We start from the raw sequence: 22899 nt of genomic DNA, 5'->3' as shown, positions 1-22899 counted from the left end.
GTAAAACCACCAATAAAACAAGACAATTTTGTATTAACAAAAGACAACAAAGAAGCAGCAGAACTTAACAAACACACAATACAAGATCACACAAACTGCAACAGAGAAAATGGTTCTTTAGAGTTGCATAAAAAATTCAGCATGCATGGCTCATCCATGAGTTAGCAGACTCAGGGTCCAATCCTATCCAACTTTCCAGTGCTGGTGCAGTTGTGCCAGTGGGGTGTGCACTGCATCCTGTGGTGGAGGGGCAGTCATTGGGGCCTTCTCAAGGTATGGGAACATGTGTTCCCTTACCATGGGGCTGCATTGTGGCTACACCAGAGCTGGAAAGTTGGATAGGATTGGGCTCTCAGGGTGCAATAGTATGTACATTTTCCTGGGAGTAAGCCCCACTGACTAGAATGGGACTTACTTCTGAGTAGACTTGCATAGGATTGGTCATTCATTCATTCACTCACAAGATTTATGTACCTCGTATCCTATGCTCAAGGAGGTGTACAATAAAAAATAAAAATAAAACAACAAATAAAAACATATGAATAAAACATTTAAAAAGCTTAAAATGATACAAGATTAAATATGACCATAAATACAAAAAAGCACAGAAGATTGAGAAAGATCCAGATCCCAGGGAGGTTCCTCCTCCCTCCTCAAAAGCCAAGTGAAATAACTAAGTTTTTAAACCCCTTCAGAAACCATATAGAAAGGGGGCTATTCTCAAATATTCTGGTGACTGGTTCCGGACATATGGTGTCACAACAGAAAAAGCCCTGCGCCTTGCCACTATCCCCTTTGCTTCGGACAGCAGTGGTATCCTAAGCAGGATCTACCTGTATCTGCCCACTCACTGTCACTGCTTCTCTTCCTCTAACTTCCTGACTTGGAAAAGGAGAGGAGGTGGAGCAGAAGAGGAAGTGTAGCAGAGAGAAAGAGTGGCAGCCTAGAGCATCAGAAAAGCTACAAGCCCACCATTCTCTTCTCCTCCCCACTTCCTGTTCTATTCCATCTTGTTCCTTTTCCAAGCCAGGAAGTTGGAGGGAGCAGAAGCTTGTGGGTTCAAGGCTCCAAAAATAGTTCATTGAAGCCTAAAGTTTGTCCATTCCTGCTGCAAGCCACAGAAACGATGCCTGCATATTCATCACTTACCCACCCGTGGTTCATATTTCAAGGTATCTTCCCTCTAATGATCCCACTACTCCCTAATAATGCAAACTCTCCTCTTTTTCTCCACTTTGTGGCTCTTTCTTGTTTCTTCAGGGAGTTGTGAGATAACCCAATCTGGTCTGACCTCAAACAACTTTTTCCTCGTAACTCATGCAAGGAGAGAAAAAAGGGAGTCTCTTGCCCTAGGCACTTTATTCAAGCAAAATGCAAGCAAATCCCAATTCCCAGGCTGTAGTTGTCTTCTTGATGTACAGGTTTTATATTTTGCATTTCGGTGGGGTAATTGTGTTGCTGTTTGGAGACTGGAGGAAAGCTCTGTACAAGTCCTTCTCCATCCAATGATAGAAAGATTATCTTGTTCTCTGTTTTCACTTTCATGGAATATTTTTTTAAGGGCATACAAGCAGAAAGCTTCACTTTTTTTATCAAACTGTTGCACAGTCTCAAACTAACCGGGGCAAGACATGAAATGCACAGAGCTCTGTGCTAAATTTATTAGAATTTTATGAAGTTTTGTATAGCAACTTCCTTTCCAATCAAAGCAGAAGACTTTTAAAGGTGAATTTGTCCAAAGGGATATTGATTTTTCTTGCCTGAAAGCACACTAACAAGTTCATACTGCAAGCAGCTTTTGCTGGTGAACTACACCCCAAAATTTCCCTCGATTTTGTAAGTCCCTGGCTCCACCAGTCAGATGACAAAACAGGGACATCCAAAGGGTTTTCATCATCCAATGTGATGCTTACCTGCTTGAGCTCAGCATACCGGAAATTCAGGGGTGACATAATAATGTCTCCCAACCTTCTGGGCTACTGCATTGCTTTTAATGCAATAAACCAACGGACCACCCCTGTTCAGTGATCTTCAGCCTTCTCTAGGCCCAGTTGCTTCATGTTCTTGTTGACAAGCAATGAAAACGCAATCACTGGGAAGAGCGCAAGGCGACTGGGCCCTGAGATGTGATGTCACCCCCTCCTGATGTGGTACCTGGTGCAATCTGAACCATTTGCACCTCCATTGTGACACCACTGAGACAGAATAGATGGAGGTTTCTGAACACTCACAACGAAGACCTAGGCATGTCTATTCCAAAAGTAAGTCCCACATATGAATGCTGACATTCAGACAAATCTTGAAAGGGCCAAAAAATAAACTGAGAGCAGAGGAAAATTGTTGTTTTTTTCTGATGTTGCTGAATCTGCCCAATGGTGACTATCGATTACAGATGAAGAATGCCTTTCATCAGCCTCCTCTGGGCAGATCTGAACCGGACTGGAGTCTAGTCGGATCAAAATCTGATGGGTTCCATTGCCAGCCATGAGGATTCTTTCAACTTTGTGGTCTAAGCACCGGGCATGCACAGAAACTCCATCTTCCAATCTTTTGTGATGATATCATTGCAATACCCCAATGCAGGGGGGTTTTATGCACACTGACTAATGCTGGCAACAGTGCTGTCATTGGCTGCGCATCTTTTCGGTGCCCTTGCACCAATGAGCAGTTCAGGCTGCTCAGCTACTGTTGCAATCACTTGGAAGAGATGCCATCAGAACGGACTGGCTGGTCACCAGCAGAGGTAACATTGGGAAAGTGACCTTAAGGACTGGAATGCAGGGATGGGAAGTAGGGCTGGCAGCCCTACCACCTAGGGTCAGCCCAAGACCTTCCAGCACCAGAGGCTGCATGCAACATGCTCCTTATTTGGTGGCACATTGCCTGCCTCTATTGCTGCTGCTCCTCTTCTCACTCAGAATTTAACAAGGAGGAGGACTATGGAATAGAAAAAAGTGCAGAGGGAAGAAGATGCCTGGACCACCAGTGTATTGCTGCTGGGAATTTAGTAGGGTGGATTCTCATGGTTATGTGTTCTCGCTCCCTGCTTCCCCAAGACATTCCAGGGGTAGCACAGCCAGTCAATCCATGAAGCAGCCAAGGCAGTCACTTCAGGTGACCTCAAGCCACCACTGCCTGTCTTTACCTGCTCACCCACCTCCACTGTTCCTCCTCCTCCCATTCCCCGGATTTGAAAAGGAAGAAGGAAATGGAGGAGAAGAGGAAGCGTCAAGGAGAAAAGTGGTGGATTAGAGTGTCTCATTCACTCACACTTCCTCTTTTGCTCCATTCCCATTTGCTCCTTTTCCGATCCAGGGAACAGGAGGAGGAGAAGCAGTGGAGGTGGGTGGGCCAACAATTGGTTCATGGCCTTGCCACTCGTGAAACTTCTTGGAGAAGCAGGGAGTGAGAACGCATAACCATATCTACCTTCAGAATTCTCAGGAACACTTAACTGCTGGTTGGAGCGGAGAGGGCTGACAATTTAAAACCATTCCTACAGTGTTTATCCAGGGAAAATGCAGCAACTGGGCACTGCAGCCTATGTAGTTGTGCACCTTTTAAAATAAAATGCACTTTTCCTTATAGGATGTAATTATTCCAAGAGAACGTCTCTTCTTATGCATTTCTGCCTAATCTCAAAGTGACTCCTGACAGCATGGATGTCACAGACACTGCAGGAAACCTCCTTTAATCAATTTTATTCTGATATCTCCCAAACTGCAAGAGCTAATTTATCTGAGATCACTCATTTGGGAAGGTAGTTTTTTTTTTTTTAAATTGTCATCCCTCTAGCAAATGAAATTTGTTCTGCTGATTGGAAACAGCTGGCTTATAAGGCTTCAGTCCTGTGCACACCTGCCTAGGAGTTAAGGTCCATTAAACACTCATGGAACTTACTCCTGAGCAGACATACATAGGTTTGTGTTATAAAAGGGGAATTAATAAGGTGTGCCTGTTTTTTTTTCCCCCTAGTATGACTCCATGCCAGTTGTCTTCAACCTTTTTTGAACCACAACCCCAAAAAATGAATAAATAATAAAGTATGAGACTGGGGACTTACCGCTGATCCCACCCTCCTCCTAGGACCTGATTCCCCCATCCTTGCCCAAGTCACAGTGTACTGCCTCTTGCTCCCTCTTGTGTCTTCACAGGAACCCTAGGAGGTAGCAGTCTACGCAGGGCCAACCTTAGGAGCTGTGGGGCAAGACAGTGAGAAGAGGCTGTGCAGGATTATATCAAGAACTCCATCTTGATAAGGCAGTACCATTATTGGATTGGATCCAGGCCCCCTCTTGCACAGGCTTTGTCAATTGCCGCAACACCCAAAATGAGGCTTTGCGACCCCATTTGGGTCACAGTCCACAGGTTGAAGAACACTGCTCTACACCAGTTTTGTCCCCCGGAGATGGATAGATTTGGCTTTCTTTACTGCTGAAGGTATATCCATAGAGTTGCATTCTAAAGCTGCAATCTATACACACCTATATACACGTAGGAGCATGTGTACAGAGTACAGAATCCTATATACACATAGGAGTTACTCCATTGAACTTAATGGAGCTTTTGCGTAGATATGACTAAGATTGATTTGTAAGAAAGTGAATCTTGACTATGCCCCATTCAAATCAATGAGGTGAATGAGCTGTGACAACTTTGAGTCCTATTCATTTCAATGGAACTTAGGAAGTTCTTAAGTTCCTAATGGGCTTTATCTTAGAATACATTAACCACGGCTAAGGTTGTTTAGGGTTGGGTTTTAAAAATTTTTAAATGTATATCTTTGTATTTGTGCTGGTGCTCATCAAACTATTTCATGCTGAACTGCTTCCTTTAAAAAAAAAAACACTCTCAGAAGTTTGAATCATTTCAAAGCAAATTTAATTTATGGACTGTACAGTGACTGTAATTTGACGCTGGAGAATTAAAGAGAATTTTAATTGCAGATACGAGTTCAGTTTGTGCAAGGGAAAGTTCTGTCACTTTGACCTCTCTGGTTTTCTGGCTACTCAATTTGTTGATCGTCCTTGCTTCCCCTCTGTATGGAACAACGTCCAATTAAAATGTCACGGAATTAATTTCATAACAAGATATACAGCCACTACGCTGTCGGGGCCTCACCCATCGTTGGACCCAGAATAGCAGTCCTCTGTGTTGGTAGTTAAATATGAACAAATTAAAAGCCATCCTGAAAAGTGTATAATTAAGTGTAAAATGAGACAATCGTGTCTGTGTGTTTACAATGAAAAAAGGAAGATTCAGTGGTTATTATAAGGTAAGTGGGGGGGGGGGTAAAATGTACAGGTCTGATCTTTCTATGGTTGAACTATAACTGCTGTCAGGTTATTTCATATACTTCTGGCATATACAGTGGGCCCTTCTTATTTGTGGACTTGGCATGAGTTCGTGTCTGAGTATCCGCAGATGCTGAGCCCACAGCTGGAGGGCCTCACCTGCCACTTCCGGTCACGTCTGGGAGGCCTTTTGAAGAGGTCAGGAGATTACACACAACCTCCAAAGGGCTGGGCACACCCTCAAAGTAAGTTCTTGTGGTGCCACATCAGCCCCCTCCCCCCCCCCAGTAGATTCAATTATCCATAGAATTTGGTATCCATGTGGGTGCTGGAACAGATCCCCTGTGAATACTGAGGCCCACTCTAAACTCCCCCCTCCTTTTCCACCATTTTTTTGGGAGGAACAATTATGGGATGTGCTTGTTATCCTCAGCGATAGCATCACATAGAAAGAGCTAGGAGTGAACCCTTCCACAAAACAATGCCCCCAATCCCCAACTGGCCTAGAAGGATACCATGAATGATGTTTTCAAAGCTTGCAGAAAAGTCCAACAGAACCAACAGGGCACATGGGCCGTCTGCCTAGTTTCCCCTGTGGATTATCCATCAAAGCCATTTTGATGCTTCACAAAGATCCGAAACCAACTTGAAATTGATCTAAACATTGTTTAGAGAGGAGAGGAAGGAGAGGAAAGGCCACCTTATTTGAAGGGAAATCTCATCCCTACCTCTGCCTGCTCCTTCTGAGGCCTTTCAATTCTCGTGGCAGCCTGTGGCTCCACTGTAACTGCACAGAATGTGTATTTATTTTTCACATGTTTATACCGCTCTCCCTCCAAGGAGCTCAGGATGGTGTACATAGTTCCTCTGCTCCTTTTGTCCTCACAACAGCCCTGTGAGGTGAGGGTGAGAGCGTGTGAGCAGGGATCTGAACCAGGTTTAAGTCCAACTACTGAACCTCTACACCATCCTGGCAGTTGGTTGCACTGAACTAGGTCAGCACAACATTGGCGGACTCAATGGGGGGATCGTTATTCCTACAGGGGCCCCAATCTTCTCAGGTAGTGTAGGTTGGGGCTGGCAGCAGGTTATGGCACGCCACTCTAATAAATATAGGTTCTTTATTTAAACAACCCAATAGTGCGGTTCTCAGAGTCTCCAAAGAGTATGGTGGAGTTGGGTCATTGACTTGGAGATAGGATTGCAAATATTGATTGACCAGCTGCTCTGTTACAAATGGCTGGGTGGCAGCTCCAAAGAATCCAAAGTCCTCCAAAGGCCATTACAGAGGGTTGGATGATCCAGAAAGCTTCTTACTGGGAAATTTCCCTAGACTTGGAAAATCTCCATTGAGAAGCTGGTAAAAGTTACATGGACACCTGAGAAGAGAGGGTGAGATCAGTTATTTCTTCCCCTCCCCCCCCACCACCTTGGTGTGGGCAGCAAGGAAGACAAAGAAAGTGCTTCTAGAAGTGAGGTGCATTGGGGCAGAGAGAGATGAGGGCTCTTAATTGGAGTTTGAGTTTCATAAGAACATAAGAACAGCCCCACTGGATCAGGCCATAGGCCCATCTAGTCTAGCTTCCTGTATCTCACAGCGGCCCACCAAATGCCGCAGGGAGCACACCAGATAACAGATCCTTGGGGCACACCGCTTTTCACCTCTCTCCATTGTGAAAATTGCCCATTGACACCCACTCTCTGCTTCCTGGCCTCCAACCAGTTCTCAATCCATGAGAGGACCTGTCCTCTAATTCCCTGACTGTGGAGTTTTTTCAGTAGCCTTTGGTGAGGGACCGTGTCAAACGCCTTCTGAAAGTCCAGATATATAATGTCCACGGGTTCTCCTGCATCCACATGCCTGTTGAACTTTTCAAAGAATTCTATAAGGTTCGTGAGGCAAGACTTACCCTTACAGAAGCCATGCTGATTCTCCCTCAGCAAGGCCTGTTCATCTATGTGTTTTGAGATCCTATCTTTGATGAGGTATTCCACCATCTTACCCGGTATAGATGTTAGGCTGACCAGCCTATAGTTTCCCGGTCCCCCCTCTTTCCCTTTTTAAAGATAAGCATATTTGCTATCCTCCAATCTTCTGGCACTGTGGCCGTTTTGAGGGACAAGTTGCATATCTTAGTCAAGAGAACAGCAACTTCATTCTTCAATTCCTTAATAACTCTTGGGTGGATGCCATCAGGGCCAGGTGACTTATTGATCTTTAATTTATCAAATTAAGTTTCCATAGGAACAGGCACTAACAACATCTTTCTGGGGCATAGATGCCTGTAAGGACTGATGTGACCTGTTGGTTGGTTATAAGGAGTGCTCTGCTATCTACTTTGATTCAACACTCAGTCTATATATTTGTAAATCTCTCAAATATTACGAAGATGCCTTCAGTGGTCTGTCCTCCAAACCTGGGTAGAGCTGCACCACTGGAATTTGTCACCTCTCAGGGAACATTGACAGGAACATACAATTTCATTTTTGATTTGTCAAAGTGATTGCTCATTGATTCTCATTGCATTAAAAAAAAAAAACCAGCTGCAATGTCTAGACAATTATTTAAAAGAAGTTAGTACTGGCTTTTCTTGGGCAAGGAATGTAAATCATTTAAAACCCAACATGTCGAGCTGAAGGCACATCTAGATCAATAAATTTTTAAAAAATGCCAGATGGTACTGTACATCAAAATGTAAATTTCTTCCAAAGATCCCACTGGGGTGTTCATTCAAAGTTGTTTTCTTTGTCAAGGCCGATTAAAAAGAAAAAAACCAACCATCAGAAAATGATTTATCTCTAAGAGATGGTGAAAGGGATTAACGCTAGAAGGAAATGTTTTTTTAATTATTATTACACTTCTTCATGTATTCAAGATTTTCAGTTAATTATTGCCTCCCTTGTCACTGATTTATTGATTAAGCAATGGATTAAATATATGTGTATCTCATCAGGCTTGGGAAGTTGTCACCTCAGTTGTTGGATAGACCAGGGGTACCAGGATTCACCATTCCTCTCCCTCGATGTGAATCCAAGATTTGTGTAGTTCAAGAGTTCAAATAACTTCACACTTTTTATCCCCATGCATTCATTTATCTGTGGGAGCAGAAGTGCCACTTACCTTGTGCTAACTGTGACTGTTCTTGGCTCTTTGCGGCTCTTTGCTGCATCCACGGGCATTCTAAAAGTATCTACAGCCACCTGAAGCTATTCAAGGAGGACATTTCCAGCTCTGTCCGCACCATTCTAAAGATCTTCTTGGCATCCAGGATCTCTCCACAGCCATCTTGACACTATTGGGACCTCTTAGGACAGGGGTGCTCAAACTTTCAACTTTAGGGATGCTGGACCTTCAACAAGTGTATAGAAGAGAGAATTGCAGCAGGTGCAACTTGTCATCCCACAGATGACAAGCTGCACCTGCTGAAATTCTCTCTTCTATACACTTGTTAAAGGTCCAGCATCCCTAAAGTTGAAAGTTTGAGCACCCCTGTCTTAGGAGGTCTCTGCAGCCATCCTGAAGGTGTCCATGACATTCTAATGTGACTGTACAGTACTCCCTACTGGCATTCCTGACCACATTAGCTACCCCTTCCCCTAATGCAGGGGTGCCCAAACCCTGGCCCTGGGGCCACATGCGGCCCTCGAGGTCTCTCAGTGCGGCCCTCAGGGAGCTCCCAGTCTCCAATGAGCCTCTGGCCCTCTGGAGATTTGTTGGAGCCCGCACTGGCCCGACGCAACTGCTCTCAGCGTGAAGGTGACTGTTTGACCTCTTGCCTGAGCTGTGGAATGAGCAACTTCCATTGCTTGCTGTGTGATGCAGTAGCGGCAGCAAAGGAAAGGCCAGGCTTGCTTTGTGCAAGGCCTTTTATAGGCGAGCTATTGCAAGACCTTCATTCATTCATATAAGTTCATCTTTAATATATTTGTTTATGTAAACTTATGTAAATTTATTCAAATTTTAAATGTAAATTAATCTTTTTTTCCCTGGCCCCAGTGTCAGAGAGATGATATGGCCCTCCTGCCAAAAACTTTGGACACCCCTCCCTAATGCCACAGATTCCATAGATTCAGTGATTCCCTATCTGCAGATTTGGTATCTGCTGGGGTTTCCAGGAACTTAACCCTGCTGGTGCTGAAAACTGTAGGACCTTTCAGTTACAATTCTGTGAGGTAATTATCATTGGGGAAGACTGAGGCTCAGACGGAGTGCCTTGCCTAATTTTTTTTTCTTCTTGTTTGTTAGATTTTTCTCCATACACCTTCCCATCTACGCAGAAGTCAAATGCAAGGCTTCCTCCCCATAGCACACACTCCCTCCCCTTCTTTGGCTCACCTCCCTTCTCTTACCTGCTACTTCTGCCTATGTCGCAACAAAAAATAGTGACTGACTAGTTGGCAAAAGGGAGGGGTTGCTTTTGAGGAATGCAAAAACTTCAACCAAAGGAACAGATACATTATTGACCATCACTAGAATAGATCAATTTCCATATGAATATAACTACAAGCCCAATCCCATCCCCGCCACCCCATAGTATGCAGCCCCACTGATGAAGTGTGAACTCACTGGATGCTATGGGTGGGAGGGTACCAGATGGCCCAGGAGGGGTAAATAAAAGTATTTTTACTAATAGTTCTGTAGGCTGCCTGGCCTCCAATGGGTTTCCTTGGACCTACACCATCTATTAAGCTTTTAGGTATTTATTAATTAATTTATTAAGCTTTTAGGTATTATGGGCCCGATCCTATCCAACTTTCCAGTGCTGATGCAGCCATGCCAATGGGGTATGCTGCATGTGGGGGGCAATCACAGAGGCCTACTTAAGGAAAGGGAATTTGTTCTCTTACCTCTGGGCTTGCACTGTGGCTGCATTAGTGCTGGAAAATTGGATAGGATTGGGCCCTTAGACTCTTGGGGGCATGTACAAACCAGGAAAGGGGGGGATAGGATCTTGATGTGCCCCGTTGACTTAATGCTAAAACTTTTTCCCTCACATAATATTTTTAGATGGTCTTATTTCTCAGGGTTATCATTGCACCTTATTTAAAAGAGTAAGTGAATTGACTGCGGCCAGAGTTTGTCCATATTTGTTGCTAGCACCCAGGAAGGGAAACTAATTCATTTTGAGTTACACAGTCTTGTGTACGATTTGTCATTCAGGCCAGTGATTATATTCTTTCCTGTTTTGAACAATAAATGCTTCTTTCGAGAAGAAAGGAGCCTATGATGCCATAAAGAACTTCAAGTCTTTGGCAATATTTATCGTATATGACAAACTAGGTAGCTGACTTAAATTCACAAATCTAGTGACTTGTTTTATGATTTCTTTTTTTCTCGGTTAGTGCCTGCAGACCTTGCAAATCGCTAAATTCTTACTGCAGCTCCAATGAAAGAAAACCATTCCTGGTTTTCCTTGTAGTCGAGCCTCTATATATTCCATGTATCTCCTGGGCAGACTTTGTCCCGGAGATAATGAGATAATGCATGAGATAGTACTGTGAGGTGCCACCTCACCCCATAGCTCTCTCTTTTGTGCCTTCATGGCTTTGCCTCCCCCTGGCGCTCTCTCAGGCTACAGATTTGCCAGGGGAGGATTAGTTGTCTACTTCCATCTTCTTGCTTCTGATACTCCTCCTTCTTCTAATCCTTGGATTTCAAAAGGAAGAGAGGAAATGGTGGACTAGAGAGCCCTCTCTAGGGCCGGTTTTAGGGTGATTTGGCCAAATCGGGACCCACACCTGGAGGTCCCCTGCCCTGGGGCAGAAAGCAGACTGCCTGCAGCCACAGCTGGCACCTTGTTCTGTAACTGACGCTCCAACATGAAATCTTCCATGCTGAGATGTCGCAAGGAGAGTACAGCAAGCAGGACGTTGCTGCTGGACAACGCTCCCAGCTGCCCCTGCATCCAACTGGCTCAAAATCAGCCCCCCTGGAAACTGTTGGCGGTGATGCCATCACGTCACTGCCACCTAATTTGTGCCATGCTTTGCACGGGGCGCCATCCGCCCTGGGCTTGCTGCTGCCATTGTTCTGGTGAGTAGGTCACACGGGGGGGGGGGGACCTGCAAAAATATTTTTCATTGGTTCCCACAGCTCCTAAAGCCAGCCCTGGTTCTCTTCTCCACACTTCTACTTCCTTTCCTTCTTCCTTTACTAGAGAATAGAAGGAGGAGGAACAATAGTGATGGCAGGTGAGACCCGGATAGCTAAGGACAGAAACATTTGCATGCACACCTCACATGCCACACAGTCTTGAGACAGCCCTGACTCCTCCTCGGATGCTACCCCTACAGTCCAATCCTATCCACACTTTCCTGGGAGTAAGCCTCTTCGACTCTAATGGGACTTACTTCTGAGTAGACATGCATAGGATTGGGCTGACAGTCCTTAACATTTGCAGTTTGATCCTTTAAACAACAGCTACAACAGTGGGCTTAAATCTTTTCTAATTCATTTCCGGCTTTCCAAACAGTTGCAACCCTAAAATGAATGAACTTTTTTTCTAAGCTGAACATGGGGAACAGTCAAGAAAATATTCCCTTCCCCCCTCCCATCCACTCATCCACTCATTAGCGGTTAATTTTCTCCTCCTCTTTTTCTCATCTCATCTCCTTCAGCATGTTTAACTATGACACCATAAAGAGCTATCGTGCTCTCCTGTCTATCACACCCTTCCCCTGTGGGTGCCAAAATTCTTCATAAACTTTAATTAAAGTTCCGTAATATTTTATATGAGATAACCCAAGGTTATTGTTACAAAAACCCTGGGGCCGACAGATTCCGTGTGCAAAATCAATGAAGAAAGACCGTCTGTCTATGCAAAGGTCATGGATGCGGCGACCACAGGCTAAACCAGAAGACGGTATTTCCATATTCAAAGCTTTGCTGCTATCGGATCTGCCCTGCATCGCTGGTTACATATTGTAACTCTAATATGAGCCTTGGGATTTTGGAGCTCCCAGAGAGCTTTTGCCCATTTCAAGTTAAATTCTGAGGTGGGGGGGGGAATCAATCAGTAGTGTAGCTGGGGGGGGCAAAAAGGTAAGTACTGCAGGTACTGCAGTGTGCCATGAAAGCAGCCCCTCTCACTCACCAAGCCTTTCAGGGCAGTGACGGCAATACGCAGGCGCTTACCGGACCAAATGGAGTCTCCTGCACATTGCTGTCACTGCCCAGAATGGCTCTGAGAGCAAGTGGGAAGGAAGGGCTGCTTACATGGAGCATTATGGCACCTGCAGTACTTACCATCCCCTCCCCCTAAATGACACTACTAGGATCAAGTTTCATCACACACTCTGGATTCAGCTTTGGTGTAATGCTGCAGTTGTTGCTGGCAACCTTCAGTCTCGAAAGACTATGGTATCGCGCTCTGAAAGGTGGTTCTGGAACAGCGTCTAGTGTGGCTGAAAAGGCCAATTCGGGAGTGACAGTCCCTTCCACATCGGGAGCAAGTGCAGTCTGTCCCTGCAGGTCTGTCTCCCTGGCTATGGGCCTTCCTTCTTTGCCTCTTTGCCTCAGACTGTTGGCCAAGTGTCTCTTCAAACTGGGAAAGGCCATGCTGCACAGCCTGCCTCCAAGCGGGCCGCTCAGAGGCCAGTGTTTCCCACTTGTTGAGGTCGTCTCCTAAGGCTTTCAGATCCCTCTTGCAGACGTCCTTGTATCGCAGCTGTGGTCTACCTGTAGGGTGCTTTCCTTGCTGAGTTCTCCATAGAGGAGATCCTTTGGGATCCGGCCATCATCCATTCTCACGACATGACCGAGCCAACGCAGGCGTCTCTGTTTCAGCAGTGAATACATGCTAGGGATTCCAGCATGTTCCAGGACTGTGTTGTTTGGAACTTTGTCCTGCCAGGTGATGCCAAGAATGCATCGGAGGCAGTGCATGTGGAAAGCGCATGTGGAAAGTGCATGTGGAATGCTGCAATATAGAAGCAACATTGTAGGGAACTGTGTACTTTGAGGTGAACATCAATACCCTGCTAACTGGGCAAAGAGGCACCTTCTAAAGTGGTGCTCTCTTTTACTTAGCAGGGGGAGAGTGACTGTCCCTCTTTACCCCAGCATGCTGTCTTTTCCAGTGGTTATTGCTGGTGTCTCTTCTGTATTTTTTTTTTTTTTAGATTGTAAGCCCTTCGGGGACAGGGAACCATTTATTGGTTTATTTTACTATGTAAACTGCTTTGTGAACTACTCTTGTTGAAAGACCGTATACAGTGGGCCCACTGTATCTGCAGATTTGGCACCTGGGGATTTCAGTATCCCCAAACACATGGGTTGGACCCACATGGACCCTCCAGAAGGGAGGAGAGTTGTGTTCCCCTCACCTCCAGTTGAGGGCCAGGGAGGCTGTGCATTGACTCTCTAACTCTCAGAACACTGGGGAGACCCTTAAAAGGCCTTCCAGGGGCCAGGGAAGCCCTCCCTCACACAGCTCCCCTCACCTCCCGAGAATTACATGGCCCCGAAACCTGCGGATTTCATTATCCACGAGTTTCTTTATCCGGAGGGATTCCTGGAACAGAACCCCCGTGGATAATGCAGGAGACCCTGTATAAGTATTCTTAATAATGGTGATGTGAATGATGTCTTCAACACCCCAATTCAGATGTCAATAATACTTGCATAGTAAGGTTGCCAATCCTGTTTCTCTAGCTTGCTTGTTTTTATCAAGTGGACAGGTTCAATCTCTTGTCACTTGGGGGCTGATCTTCCCAGTTATGACTGGTCCCTACTCTTTTATTGCTTAACAGACAGGTAACAGATTTTTCCCATGCTTCAAGAGTTGATACCTTTATTTTTCACATTTTTATACGGTCCTTCCTCCTAGGAACTCAAGATGGGTTCCTCCCCTCCTTTTGTCCTCACGACAATCCTGTGAAGTAAGCGAGGCTGAGAGCTAGTGACTGGTCTAAGGTCACCCAGGAAGCTGAGTGGAGATTTGAATCTGGATCTTCCAGGTCTAAGTCCCACTCCTGAACCACTGCATCATTCTGAACTTTTATGATACAATCATTTCATGCCTGGTGAAATCTTCAGGCCCCATCTCAGAAATCTCTGGTTTTAGAATGGATCTGACCTGGCAACTGTAGTGCCCAAGAATCTCCACCCCCAATATTACATATCATTGAAGGCTCTGCTCTGCAATTTGCTGCTTTGATTTATGATTTGACCAGCATCAGTGTAAATGACCTAATTCTATCCACAGCTCGAGCAGGCTTTTATGATCTTCAAAGCCACCCACCCACAAAAAAACCCTTTAGGAAACAACGTTTTGCCAGATCAGAAACACCCCAAAACATGATATTTTTCTGTATGGTCAAATGATTTCACAAAGCAGGACCTGGTGATGTCACAAGACTTTCAATCCCTGGGAAAGGAGAAAAAATATCTAGAAGCAGGGAGGGGGCCCAGTACAAAAGGGGTGAGGCTAGAGATAAATGGGTGGCATCTAGCAACGAAGGTGCAGGGTCAAGCAGCAGCCTGAAAAGGGCTGGTGATATAAGAACATAAGAACCCCACTGGATCAGGTCAAATGCCCATCTAGTCCAGTTTCCTGTATCTCACAGTGGCCCACCAGATGCCTCAAGGAGTACACAAGACAACAAGATACCTGCATCCTATTGCCAGTCCCTTGTATCTGCATGTACCCATCGTGGCTTGTAGCCTGTGATGGATTTTCCTCCACAAATCTGTCCAATCCCTTTTGAAAGATATCTAGGCCAGGTGCCGTCACCATATCCTGTGGCAAGGAGTTCCACAGACTAATGACAGGTAAAAAATTTTTTTCTATTATCTGTTCTAACTCTCCCAACGCTCAACTTCAGTGGAGTTTTAGTGGATGTGATGAACCTCTGCCGCCTCCATTTTCCTGCAGAAAGTAACTGGAAATCAGGGTCAGCTTGGACAAACTGTTTCAGGTTTACTTTTTGTTTCTCCTATATGGTTTCGAAAGGTTGCACGTATTATAATATTTTTTTTAACTTTGGAAATATGCAACCACCCCCAACTACCATCTCTGCTATTGCAGGTTAATAACACGCATGGGCCATCCTATATTGAATTACAGTTGGCATGATAGATAACACCATTATCATTGGTATTTTCCCTCCACAAATATGCTTAGAGAGCCTCTTTTTAAAAAAGCAAATAATTTAAAGGGAAACAAACTCTCTTTGGCATTGACAAATAGAGGATAAGCAAAGGAAGTCCTGGCTGAGTTTGCCACACATGGTTCCCTTTTAGTTTCCTATAACCTTCCCCTTTTATTTCTTCCCAATGACCTGCAGGCTACATGATGAATATTTCACTGGAGAGTCTGAAGTGCCAGGGGTAATAAATACTGCATTCCCACAGGCTTCCATAGAAGTGGAAAACAAGAAATCCGAACCCTTTGCAGGCTGCCATACTGATCCGGTTGGCAACCTTCAGTCTCGAAAGACTATAGTATAAGCCTACAGCACCCGGTATTCCCAAGCGGTCTCCCATCCAAGTACTAACCAGGCCTGACCCTGCTTAGCTTCTGAGATCAGACAAGATCGGGCATCTGCAGGGTAACAGTTGCTGGATCATACTGATCCACAACTTGAAGTTCTGACTTGTCTGAAACCACGAAGCAGCCCTTCTAATTTCATACTGTGATAGACACTCCCCACTTCTCCAAGCAGAGAAGGTTCCAGGGGCAGTGCTGATCAGGTTGTGGTTTCCTTTGGAGGAGAGGTTGCTGAAGGCTTTTGATGTCTTCGGGTACAAATAAACAGGCTGAGCATTGGATGGAGGTAGATAGAAGAGCACCCCTTACAAGCAGTGTTCCTTCTAAGCTGTGTGGCTGTGCAACTTCAAGTTTAGATTTTTCCAGAGGTCTAACCATGATGTGTGACGGGCAGCCCAATTCTGAGCTGCCCAGCACACGGGACTGTAGCGGTGCCAAAAATGGCTTCCGCCACAACCAGCATGTCTAGGCAGCTCCTCGGAAGAAAGGGACAAAAGTCTCCTTCCCCCGGGTAAAGTGAGTAGCCACGCAATGGGGCTGCTAGATTCTACGGCAACCCAAAGGTCAGCGTAGAATCAAAAACCTCTGTGTTGGGTGGCCAGCCCAACATGGAGGCTCTGGATCCAGTGCAGCAAAACTCCACCAATCCCATCTCCCTCCCGTCCCTCTCCCTCCTCCAGAATGCCTCCTCCCCACCCTCTCCCTGCCCTATCTCCCCCTCCCCGGAATGGCTTGTCCCCTCTCTACCCACGCCTCCACCTACCTCTCTGCTGCTCCGGCGCTCCCCCATTGCATGGGTTAGCACTGGGGGAGCACCGGCGCTAGGGCCTGCAAACACGCCTTACAGCAAATTTGCGACACTGCATGCCGGCAGTGAGCTGGCGTGCCGAGCTCACGATTGGGCTCTAAGGCTGCAGTCCTATCCACACTTACTTGGGAATAAGCCTCATTGACTATAATGGGACTTACTTCTGAGTAGACATTCCCAGGATTGGGCTCTTACTCCCATGTATATGGGTATAGGACTGCAGCCTTAAGAAAGAAACCAGTCTTTACCCCAACATATCTAACATAACTCTGATAGAAGCAGAACTTTACTTTGGATACAGTCCAACACTTCTCAAGCTGCTATATGAACTCCATCATTAGAAGGAAGTACAGGTATGGGTACAAGTGCAGGTTGGACATCCCTCTGCTAGAATTCTAAAAACTGAAGGATTCCAAAAACCAAAATGTTATTGTGACAACAGGATCCTCTACATGACAAGTTGGAGACAGAAAACCTGATTGGGAAAGGACTTACCAAGAGGGTCCTAGGAGAGTCCTCATCCACTCACTGGGCAAGGCTGTGGCTCTGCCAATCAGCTGATTGGCGGTAGCGCAGAAATGGCTTCCTGGCTGCTGTGCTGATCTCACAAGTCTGCCCTCATTTCTGCTTGTACTCACAGGTGCTGGAAAAAAGAGGGCTGTTCCAACCAGTGACCCCAGGTTGATCTGCCCTACTGCCTATCAACTGATTGGCGGAGCCCGTTCACAGGTTGGAACTTTCATTCTTTGCATTTCGAGTTCCAAAATCCAGAAAAATCCAAAATCTGGAATGCTTCTGGTCCCAAGCACTCCAAATATGGGATATTCAATCCGTACAACAAACTGAGGTAACGGAGTCAAAGACAGCAAGACCAGCTGCTGGATGGACAGAAAGACAAGAACATGATATGTGTTTTGGGGCAACAGTTGCATTGTTTGTCCAGTGATTGATACAGGGTTGGCCAAAGATCTCTCCGCACCTAACATGCAGGAGCCAGGATGGTGTAGTGGTTTGGGAGGTGGACTTAGACCTGGATGATCCAGGTTCAAATCTCCCCTCAGCCACAAAGCTTCCTGGGTGAACTTGGGCCAGTCACTTTCTCTCAGCCTCACCTACCTCACAGGGTTGTTGTGAGGACAAGAAGGAGGGGAGGAGCAGCTGTGTAAACCACTCTGAGCTCTTTGGAGGAAGGGCGGTATAAAAATGTGAATAAATAAATAAATAAATAAATAAATAAATAAATAAATAAATAACACAGCATGTCATGCATCACTTCTCTCCTGCTTACTCAGCAAAGCACCAGCTGCCATCTCCACCATTCCTCCTGCTCCAGGAATTTGAAAAGCAAGTGGAAAGTAAAACAGAGGAGGAAGTGTAGAGGAGAGGACACTGCTGGGCTACAGTATGTCTGACGCAATAGCTTAGCACTCTCCTCTCCTCCACACTTCTTCTCCATTCCCCTCTTCTTCCAAACCCAGAGAGGAGGAGGATGGAGCATAGATGTGGAGACAAGTAGTGCATGCCCCACATCAGTATCCCTCCTGAGACCTCATAGATAGGCAGGTCCCACCCTGGGCTGATATGAAACTCCCATTACTTGCAACCATGCATCTTTCTGTATATGAAATCATGACGGATTTCATAACGATTTTAAAAATAATAATAATAATAACGACCGCACCATTTATTAAGGAACAAATCTTTAAGAGACCGGTAGCGTCTTGGCTCCGACCCCTGAATAAATACAACGGGAGGGCAAGCCATGAATTCTCTGCTATAGAGATGGCAATGCTATGTAAAATGTAACTATTTTCAGCTATAAAAGTCCTTTGTTATTGAAGCTAATAAAACCAGGCAGCAATTTTTTTTTCCCCCTGCGAAGGGCATTCTCGCTGTAATTTTAAAGTTTTATGAAAGGCAGACCATCTGAAAGGAATTTAAATGAAAGCTTTAAAAGAAAGAACCTTTTATGTGCATCATGTTAATAAGCATCCTCAATATGCTGGTAGCTCAAAAGATCTCATTTGGGTTTCCTAACAAAGACCAAGAGCTAACCCATCAGCTTGTGTTGCTGCTTGGACGACTCCCATCACCTGGGCAGAAGCTGCAACTTCGGTGTGATACAGGAGATAGACTGCCAAACTGGGACAAGTGAGAATCCAGTGCAAATGACTTTAAAAGAGTAAGTAAAAGATTAGACCAGGGGTGTCAGCCTCATAGCTGGAGGCACCACACAGTGTCATGCATTGCATAATGACTTTTCAGTCAATAGCCGACTGCATATACAACGATGGTTCCTTAAGATTATAATGGAGCTGAAAAGTTCCTATTACCTAGTGACGCTGTAGTCATCATAATGCCCTAGCACAGTGCATTACTTGTGTACTTGTGATGATACAAGTGCAAACAAACCCTCTATCATAGCGATTCCCAAACTGTGGGTTCACGTCTCACTGGTGGGTCACAATCCAATTACTGGTGGTTTGTGAAACTGACCATAGATTCTTAGTTCTTAGTTGGCAAACTTCAGTCTTGAAAGACTATGGTATCACGCTGTGAATGGTGGTTCTGGAACAGCGTCTACTGTGGCTGAAAAGGCCGATTCGGGAGTGACAATCCCTTCCACACTGGGAGCAAGTGCAGTCTGTCCCTGGTCTGTCTCCCTGGCTATGGGCCTTCCTTCTTTGCCTCTTTGCCTCAGTCTGTTGGCCAAGTGTCTCTTCAAACTGGAAGAGGCAAGGGTTAAACAGCCTGCTACTTGGGGGAAGGGGAAGCACTGCTGCCCAAACCATCATAGCCACAGAAACTTGAGTGGCTGGTAAAGTGATACATTTTTAGGCGATGGCTAAAAAAATTGGAAACCACTATGTTGTACCTTATAGATTTGTGTACGTACACTCTTCAATGTTTGCACAATGATGAAATCACCTAATGGCACATTTCTCAGAATGTGTTCCCAACGTTTAGCGACACATGATTGCACTTTCCAAAGCATGGGGGAGCGCTCTGTATGGTGACCTCACAGGGCTTTTGACTTAAGGCTTTCCAAAAGCTGGAACTGAAACTACTTCAGCTGTTGCTTCTCAGTTGAGACCAAGTCTGTCCTGTTCTGATAGAAGCCTGTAGAAGCACCAGTTGTTCCGTGAGAAGGAGGAGAAAAAGAAGCAGCTATCGGGGGTGGGGGGATGCCTTATCTTATTTGCTATTTTTTGTTGATTTTGTGGAAGCCCCCTGCAGAATCTTGCTGGCTGAAGAGTGGGGGAAAATAAATCAAAAAAACCAACTGTATCGGAATCACGGAAGATATTGCGAGGAGATAGGACGTGGTGTCAGCAGTGGCCCTTTGCTCCGGTGAATCTAAGAAACATGGGGTGAAAACCTAGGCTTTTAGCAGTGGGTGTGCAGGTACAACCATTAGAGGCAACAAGGTCTTCAGGGATATAAGCAGCACCTGATGCAGGGAGAGTTTGTGGGTTGTAGTTGGAGAGTGGAAGAGACTTGCTGGCTAAACAGACTGACCTACTGGCTGTAAACTCACAGACTGACCCACAGCTCTGCTTATTGGACTGACTCGCTGGTTAACTGGCTGTTAACACACAGACTGACCCATGGCTCTGCTAATGAACCAATGGACTGGCTAATGACTTACTGGAATTTTGGACTGATTAACTGGCAACCTGACTCATGGACTAACAGACAAACAACAAATTGGCACACTGACTGATGGACTAACCCAGGGGTGCTCAATAGGTGGATCGCAATCTACCAGTAGATCGCGAGGCAAACTGAGTAGATCACGGAGTGCCGACCCCCCCCTTCAGGTGCCTCTGGGAGGAAATGCCGGGAGTAAGGCCCATTGTACTCAATGGGGCTTACTCCCAGGTAAGTGTGGCTAGGATTGCAGCCTCACAGCCTAATCCTAGGCATGTCTACTCAGGAGTAAGTCCTGTTATACTCAGTGGGGCTCAAGGTACACCAACATACATTGTACACATAAATGTTATATGTTATGATGGCGCGAACATTGTAAAAAAAACTCTGGTAGATCTCCGGGCCTTGCTGGGTTTCAAAGTAGCTCTCGAACCAAAAAAGTGTGAGCACCCCTGGACTAATCAAACCAAGACTGCTGAGTGGTGGAGAGCTGAGGTGGTGCAGCTTACCTGAAAGGCTGCCTTAGGAACGGGGAGGAGGGACCCTGCAGCCCCACAGGCAAGTTACCCTTTTTTGCTGGGTTACAGCGGTAGTTTTTGCAGACTGCTAGAGCTAGCTGTGGTTAAGCTGGGGGAACTAATTCGTTTAAAGTGGGGATAAGTTCTTTAGGCAAAGTGTACAGGAATTTGGCAAAGCACCAATGCACCATAATATTTTTATGGAGCCTTCATATAAAGGGGCAATTAGCCTTTGAATGCCAGGGAGAAACTGTAGATGAGGGCTTCACCTTCACACCTTGTGTGTTGGCTTCCCAGAGGCAGCTCTCAGTCTATTGCAAACAGACCTCTGGACTAGGTAGTCTGGCTCCATTGAAGCCACTCCTACTGTTTTTGTAATTTTTACCAGCATTTTTGACACTTCTAAGAGAATAAAACGAAAACTTTCAATAGAATCAGTGGTGTGGCGTTGCAAGCGTTGGGCAACAGCAACTGCAAACTTAGATAAAAAGATTCAATTGCACCCCTGGGACCCAAATGGATAGGAATTTGCAGGCAGGAACTGCCTCTTTCAGTGAGTCGTTGGCCATCAGTATTCAGTTCAGGTCACTGACAGCAAAAGAGAAACAAAAGCTTTTCTGATTATCCCAATCCCTACAAGTCAAGCCTCTCTATTTTAGCTAGAGATTGTTTTCATTAGATTGCTGAATCTGTTTATCGGAATGAAAGTATTGCCCACCTGCTATTAAATTTCAGCCTGAAATCTCCCCCCCCCCCCCACACACACACAAACTTTCTCTCTTAGAGTTATGCCAGAGACTGAAGGAAGCTAATATAGCTTATCTGTGGAGCTTACCTGTGGATGTGCCTTATCTCTTCCTCAGAGAAAATGTTCATGAACATTCCAAGCCCTCACACCAGCTCTGCCAATCATAGTCAAAGGTTTCCCAGCTAAGTGTGAGGTGTCCCACATTCTATCCCTTAATTTTTCCTCCTGCTGACTCTGTCCTGTGTTTTCCCTTCCTCCTGCGTTCGAGTTTCACTGGGAAACTAAAATTAAGCCCATAACTCAAAAAGATGCATTTCATTTGCATCTTCCCCCCCCCCACTCCTGCATTACTGATGTTTCAAGCACATTGATAAAACAGTCGGCCAGGGGGACCATCTTGATAAGATTGTACAACATGTACAATTGCATCAAGATTCTCTTTCTGTGTTGTTTTACCAAAGCAAACATGTTCCCGCACATGGATAGAACACCACACAACAGAATCTTGATTTGATTTGACACACAGTCACATCAAGTCTGCTGTTTTATGGTGTTTCATCAGTGTGCACAAACACATCTGTAACATTGAGTTGGAGAAAGAAATCAATGGGCTGAAGGGACTGAAAATTGCAACTAACTGTGTATGCAGGGTGAAGCGTACACAATTTGAAAACGTTTAAAAAGTGGATGGACAATTTTTAATGCATTGGTTCCACTTTCGAAGCCAGTCCAGGTAATTGAGGACTCCAAAATCCAAGGAGCAATCTGGATGAAGGGTATTTCAGTGGCATAATTAATCACAACTTCACTGCTCAGCAATGGCCAGCAAGATGGAAGAGAAGGTAGTAAACACGGCTGAGTAATGACCAGGACCCTGCACATGCCCAATCTCGTCTGATCTTGGAAGCTAAGCAGGGTCAGGCCTGGTTAGTACTTAGATGGGAGACCACCTGGGAATACTGGGTGCTGTAGGCTTATACCATAGTCTTTTGAGACTGAAGGTTGCCAACCATAGGAGCTCCATACTGGCGGGCATCATTCAAAGGTAGCTGAGTTCAGGCAGTGTGGGCAGCACCATACAAGTTGATGTATGAACAGCAGTGCCCATTGTGGGCATAAGCAGATGATGTCATCAGCCATGATATGCCCCAGCAACATGCCTTTATTTATTTATTTTCACATTCTTATACCACCCTTCCTCCAAGGAGCTTGGGGTGGTGTACACAGTTCCCCCCCTTCTTTTGTCCTCACAATAACCCTGTGAGGAAGGTGAGAGTGAAAGAGAGTGACTGGCCCAAGGTCACCCAGGAAGCTTCATGGCTGAGTGGGGATTTGAACCTGGATCTTCCAGGTCTAAGTCCGACTTCCGAACCACTACCCCATCCTGGTT

General features: G+C 45.5%; 1 pseudogene; it reads right to left on the bottom strand.

Moving 5' to 3' along the window:
• Positions 1–15743: 15743 nt before the first annotated feature.
• LOC136659782 (5S ribosomal RNA) lies at positions 15744–15860 on the bottom strand (annotated as a pseudogene).
• Positions 15861–22899: the final 7039 nt, after the last annotated feature.

Source organism: Tiliqua scincoides, chromosome 8 (assembly GCF_035046505.1).
Source record: "Tiliqua scincoides isolate rTilSci1 chromosome 8, rTilSci1.hap2, whole genome shotgun sequence".
NCBI classification, from domain to species: domain Eukaryota; kingdom Metazoa; phylum Chordata; class Lepidosauria; order Squamata; family Scincidae; genus Tiliqua; species Tiliqua scincoides.
The sequence above is the reverse complement of the archived record's forward strand: the minus strand, read 5'-3'. Positions and strand labels throughout refer to the sequence as shown.